At 40.4% G+C, this 7,117-nt stretch overlaps 1 protein-coding gene across 1 annotated transcript in view; it reads right to left on the bottom strand.

Annotated features, from left to right (window-relative positions):
* Nucleotides 1-7,117, bottom strand: part of Hsf5 (heat shock transcription factor 5) — a 43,441-nt gene that overhangs the window by 10,243 nt on the left and 26,081 nt on the right. The window lies entirely within an intron of this gene.

Here is a 7,117-nt window from a genome sequence, read left to right as displayed (position 1 = left end):
GAGGGAGGGAGGGAGGGAGGGAGGGAAGGAAGGAGAGGAGGGGCAGGTGTGGTGCCACATGGGTTTAACCCCCATCATCAGGAAGCAGAGGAAGGAGGATCTCTATGGTCTACACAGTGATTTCCAAGATAGCCAGGGTTACACAGAGAGACCATGTTTCATAAATCAAAAAATGAAAATAAATAGGAGAGATGGTTATCATTCCATTTCAAATTCTTTGCAGTGTTTCAAACATATCTCTCCCAATTTGCAGAATGTAAGCTATGTATTCAAATTCCCAGGCTGAAAGCCTTAAAGGAGAGATATCAAAGAAAGCAGCTCAGTTCTGCCTCTGATATTGAATGGAATGAACAGTAGTCTCTGGAAGGCAAGACAAGGACAAGTGTGAGATTAGACAAACTCACAAGTGCAAAAGGCCACTGTAAGACCTAGAGGGTCTCAGAAATTTTGAAAAGGAATTTTTGGTAAAGGATAAACTTGAATAATAATGTCTAAACCATAAAACTCAGCTTAGTATCTAAGATTTAATTACTGATTTTATTTAGGGAATTTTTAAAAAGTACTTGGGATTACATCTAGGGATTTACATAATATCTCTAGCCCTTGTTTTTGTTTTTATATTTTGCAACAGTCTCACAAGGTTATCTAAGGTGCCCTTGACCTTTTTGTTGCATAAGCAGACCTTGCACTTTTGTTTCTTCTGTTTTAGCCTCCTAAATAGCTGAGGCTATAGGACTGTGCCACCAAGCTTGTAAGTATTGGGTTTTAAAAAGGATTTGTTTTCAGGGATTCTATGAGGTGACCCTACCTGAGATACCAGCAGGGGATACAGAGATTGAAATGGCCACTTTCTGTAGCCAGGCAGCACTTCCAGTGAAAGGAGGGGGGGACATCAACCCACCCATAAAACCTTCAACCCCCAAACTGTCCTGCCTACAAGAAGTGCAAGGGATAAAGATAGAGCAGAGACTGAGGAACCAGCCAACCAACGGCTGGCCTGACAAGACCTATGCCAAGGGAGAGAGCCAACCCGACACTAATAAATGATACTCCGCTCTGCTTACAGACAAGATTCTAGCATAACAGTCTCCTGAGAAGCTTCATCCAGCAGCAGATGGAAACAGATTCAGAGACCCACAGCCAAACATCAGGTGTAACTCGAAGAATCTTGTGGAAGACTTGAGGACATGATTGAGGGGGCGGGAGGGGTTAAGGACACCACAAGAAAACCTAGAGTCAACTAACCTGGGTCCTTTGGGGCTCACAGAGACTGACCCACCAATCAAAGAGCATGCAGGGACTAGACCTAGGCCCCTCTACATTAGTAGCAGATGTGCAGCTTGGTCTTCATGTGGGTCCACCAACAACTGGAGCAGGGCTGTCTCTGACTCTGTTCCCTGTCATCAGATCCCTTTCCCCTACCTGGTTAGAACTCAGTGGGTGAGGAGGTGCTTAGTCCTGCTGGGACTAGATGTCTCAGAGTGGGGTGGTACTCAAGAGGGCTTCCTATTCTCTGAGGAAAGGGGGAGAAGGCAATGGGAGGAGGGATCTGTAAGGGCGGGACTGGGGGGAGAGGGAGGAAAGGTGCTGCGATTGGGATGCAATGAAAAAAAACGAAATGCACTTTCAATAAAAAATGTAATTTTATCTAAAAAAAGGGGGGGTGAGGGATTTGACTGGCTGGGCAGTGGTGGCACACTCCTTTAATCCCAGCACTTGGGAGGCAGAAGCAGGCGGATTTCTGAGTTTGAGGCCAGCCTGGTCTACAGAGTGAGTTCCAGGACAGCCAGGGCTACACAGAGAAACCCTGTCTCGAAAAACCAAAAACAAAAAAACTTTAAAAAAAAAAGAGTTTGTATGTATGTATGTATGTATGTATGTATGTATGTATGTATGATGTGTGTGACTGTGTGAGTGTATGCAATGTATGTGGAGGTACTCTTGGAGGTCAGAGGACATCAGGCTCCCTACAGCATGGAGTTATTGGCAGTTCTGTCCTGACCAGTTTGGATGCTGGGAACTGAACTCAAGTCCTCTGGAAGTGCTCTTAACCACTGAGCCATCTTTCTAGCCTCTCTTTCTGTATATAAAATACTTTTCTGTCTACTTCCAAAATTATATAGAAAAATATAAGCCAGCAAGATGATTCAGATGGTAAATAGAGAAGCCTGTCTCTCACAAATAGTTTTATGACTTTCACATACATGCTATGGCATGCACACAAACACACATATACATGAAAAAAATAAAGTACATGTAAGAATAATAAAAACTATAAATAGTAAAATTCCCCCATAATTACATATAAGCACATGTGTGTATGTGTGCTTATATGCACACACCCACACACACTGCTAAGTTAAAAACACCCTATGCCCTTCAACTCTATCTTCTCGGAGGTAAGCAGCACCCGTCAGTTTTTATCATATGTTGCCAGACTTTTCTATAATTGCATGACATACATTTATCTTTGTTTTGCTCCCATAAAGAGAACACTGTACTTGCTCATTCACTTAGAACACTAAGAACATTTAATGCTGAATTATCTTTCCAGTCACAGCAGAGCAGGCTGTTTCTTAAACATTGTACAGTATTAGAGATTGTACAGTATTTCTTTATATCAATGCATCACAACTTACCTAGCTTTTCAGTTGGATATTTATGTCGGAGTTTTTGCTATTGTTGATAACACTATAATGGGCTTCTTCTGAGTTTTTTTCATAGGAACATGTTTCCATATGACAGATTCTTGGAAGTACCATTCTTGAGTTCAAGTGCATGAACATCTTAGTTGTTTACATCTGAATAATCTCAAACTGTCTATTAAAAGCTATAAAGAATCTGGAGAAATGGCTCAGTGGCTAAAAGCACTTACTGTTCTTCCAGGGGACCTGGGGTTCCATTTCCAGCACCCAAATGGTGGCTGTAACTCCAGTTCAGGGGAATCTGATGCCCTCTTTTGGCTTGTGTGGGCTAGCAGAAACAGATCACTGCCCACAGCAGCTCAGGCAGCTTACACTCAGGCTGGTCCGAAGGGAAAAGCTGTTAAATCCCTACTTTTTATCTGTTTGGGGATGTTGAGGATTAAACCCAAAGTCTCATGCATGCTAGCCAAAGGCTCTACCACTGAGCTAGGACTCAAGCCTTTGTTTCTGTTTTATGTGTTATAATTCTTATTATTTATATAATTAATGTAGTCTAATTTATGTCCTAATATGGAATTTGGAATCTAGAAGTGGGGTACTGATACAATCCATATAAAATATGTAAATGGAAGTATAGTTCATTGAAAGGATTATAAACACTGGGTACTCATACTTGAATTAAGTAGCCAGTACTCAAAACAAACTACACATAACAAAGTGGCAACACTAGCTTCTAAGCAGGTAGTTAGGATACAGCAAGCTACAATGCTATGAACTTTGCTACTCGTTTATCCTGGTTAGTTTTCTTTCAACTTGATCCTAGCTAGAGTGATCTCAGAAGAAAACATTAATTGAGAAAATGCCTTATCAGATTGCTTGAAGGTAAGACTGCAGGGCATTTTTAAAATTAATGATTGAGGTAGGAGGGCCCTGACCATCGTGGGTGGTGCCACTTCTGGGCAGATGGTTTGCACCGTATAAGAAAACAGGTTAAACAAGCCAGGAGGGACAAGCCAGTAAGCAGCCTTCCTCTCTACAGTCTCGGCTTGAGTTCCTGCCCTTAGTTCTTTTAATAATGAAGTACAACTGTCAGCAACAGAAAATCTAACCACACCAAAACTTTGATAAAAATCACTACTGTAATGCCCTAGAAAATAAACCACAAAGCAAATGAGCACACAACCACAGAGGAAAAGACTAACAAAATTTACATTGTGTTGACTTATTTCTTACATTTAGCAAATCCCTAAAGAAGAGATGGGAACAGGATAAAGGCACTCAATATGCGAGGAGAGACAAGGGAGTATTTCTCCTTTTTTTTTTTTAATTGCAACAGGATCTCATTTAACCCAAAATGAGTTTTCTTTAGCTGAACTCCTGATCTTCCTGCCTCTACCTACTTCTACAGAGCTGAAATTATAAACTCACAACACCATGTCTTGTTTACACAGTGCTGGAGATCAAATCTTCAGGGCTTCATACATGTTAGGTAAGCATTCTACCAACTAGCTGTTGCCTGGAAGGGAATATTTCTTTGTCAGTGGTTGACAAACTATTGACTAGGGTTCAGTTGTTTCGATCATGTATCCAAATACTTCAGCATCCCAATTTTGAGAAGTAGTAGAAAGTGATTTCACAAAGGGCCAGAGGCTGGAGATATGACTCAGCAGTTAAAATTGGACCCGAGTCAGGAAACTAACACTCACCTGTAACTCCAGGTTGAGGGAATCCAATGCCCTCTTCTGGTCTCCATAGCACTGCACAAACTAAGGCATCCACATATGCACATAATTTAGCATATAATTTAAAACAAAGTCTTGGGAAGGAGAACTGGCTTAATGTTTAAGAGCACTGGCTGCTCTTCCAGAAGACCAGAGTTCAATTCCCAGCACCCACATGGGCTCACAACTATCTGTAACTCCAATTCCAGTGAGACTGAATATCCTCTTCTGGCCTCTGTAAGCATCAGGCATGAAATGTACACAGATGCACATGAAGGCAAGGCATCCAACCACATGCAATAAAATTAAAAAATTTAAAAATAAAGTCTTAGAAAGGGCACCCAAATATTGTCAAGTGCATTTTTTAGACCAGCACTTACTTCAATAATCCCTTTATTCATAAACAAATCTCAGCAAAGAACATACTTATTATAAGGTTTTAAAAAGTAAAAAAAAGAAAAATCTTTAGAGAAATAGTCCAGTCAAGTCCAATTACAGGTGTTATCTTCCAATCCAATTCACTCTTTCACACGGCCCCAATACAGGCTGCTATAGGCTGACGGGAGAGGACGAACAAGTCAGACAGCAGACACTGCTGAGGATTAACATTATCTAAATGACATCTCTGGTTGCTTTAACTCTCAACGGGAATAACTAATGGTAAGAATGCGGGTTATCTTTTTTTTTAAAGATTATAAAACCCATTACTATGTACAAATGCATATATGGCAATTTAAAATAAGATTAAAATGCTAGAGAATTAGTAAAACTGTTCTCCAGAGTATGCAACTGCCCAACCCCTGCAGTAATCTGCAAGCCTTTTCAGACTATTCTAATGAGAAGTAGACAACAAAAACTAGATTGGGTGTCTATCAACTGAAAAACTGATAAAGAAAAATGTGACATATTTATAATGGAATTTTTTTATCCATAAAAAAGAGCAAAGTTAGGGCATTGGTGGCAGCTGTAGTGTATGCAAACTTGGCACACAAAGTGCTCTAGGTTCAGTCTCCAATACTTCCTCCAAGATAGAATAAAGTTATGTTGTTTGCTGGAAAACGAATGCAACTGGAGGTAATCATACTGAGCAAGTTAAGGCAGTGTCGAAAGATGACTATCATGTTCTCTCTCCTTTATGAGTCCCAGATTTTATATAGATATATAAAATCAGCTATGTATAAACGACATAGAAGGAGAAGCAAAGCTGACTAGCGAAACAGAGGACTAATTAGAGGAGTTAAGAAAGAAGGAAGTGTCAGGCAGAGAAACCCCTTTAAAGCTGCTGGTCTGAGGAGTCCCCTAGATTCCCAAAATAATACAGGCTCTTTCTGCTGCCTTTGGTTGCCTCCCAGAGGTTGAAAGTAAGGCCCTATTGCTGAAGACACCAGGCACTTAGGACACAGGACTTGGAGGAGCTGAGCTGGATCTGACCTTAAAGCCTCCTCTCTGAGGACTAACCTTCATAGTCCCAGAAGAAGCAAACTTCAGTTCAACTAAGCATGACTATATAAACTCGCAAGACAGCTTTAGTCAAAAGATATTTTGGAGGAAGAGCTTAAGTCTGAGCATCATTTTTGTTTTCTTTCAAGGTTTTTGAGCCAAGGTCTCATTTGTGGCCCAGCCTGGCCTCAAACTCACGATGCCTCCACTTCCCAAGTGCTGGGAGTCTGGTGTGTGCCACTATGATAGACCCTGAGCACTATCTTCATGGTTTTTGCATAAATTCTCAAAGTTCTTAATATTTAAAATATAGGTGGCTAATTTGATTAATTAATTTGCCTTTATTGCAATCATCTGAATGGCCTTTGACTTGAGGTTTTGTTCTTCTCCACTGCTGTGGTTAGGTTCTAGGCAAGTGTCCTACCAATAAGTTATATCCCCTGACTGCATTCCGTGTGCTGAGCCGGGTTCACTCTGAAGCACAGGCGGGCCTTCATCTATAATAGCAGCAGTCTCCTGCTTCAACATCCCAATTGCTACTATTTCAGGAGTGAGCCACTGTATCTGGCTAATTTGAGACTATTACATTAATCATTGTAAGTAAGGACTGGTGGTACATGGCCACCATCTCAGCACTCAGGAGGCAAGAGGATTACGAAGTCAAAGCCAACCTGGGCTACACGATTAGTTCCAGGTGAGTTGGGACTACCTAGCAAGACCCTGTCTATAAAGAAAGAAAAAAATGTTTGGAGCAGAGTACAATAACTTGATTTGAATATTAGAAATTTTTTAGATTAAAAAAATACAAATGTACTCAAGTCACTACCAGGAGGGAATCAAAACTGGGTATGGTAGTATGTGCCCACATATTAATAAGGGTGACCCAAAAGAATCACTGCCTGAGTTTGAGGGCAGCCTGGGATGGTCCCATCTCAAAATAAAAAATCATCTGCAAGTGCTCCAGTGTCCAATATATAACCACACACATACAAAAACATGCCACTTATACAAATTCATACCTTAAAGTATATTTATAATGTGCTTAAGGCAATACCTTTGGTGTCATCAAATCTTCTTGTATCACAAATAAATATATATCCTGTTATCTGTTAATAAAATCTTTAGCATCTGAAGATGATTATTAAATTACCCTTCATCTTATCTAAGTTAATCTAAATTCTTTACTTTTCTTTAATATATTCAATATTTTGAAGGGTCTATTCTTTCATTTGTTTCTTGTGAATATGTGGAGGTGTGAAGGGGATGCACATGCATTCACACTGGGGCTGATGTGAGGGGGTGCACATGCAT

Source organism: Grammomys surdaster, unplaced genomic scaffold, assembly GCF_004785775.1.
Source record: "Grammomys surdaster isolate TR1022 unplaced genomic scaffold, NIH_TR_1.0 213, whole genome shotgun sequence".
NCBI lineage: Eukaryota > Metazoa > Chordata > Mammalia > Rodentia > Muridae > Grammomys > Grammomys surdaster.
This window is presented reverse-complemented; position numbering and strand designations above follow the sequence as displayed.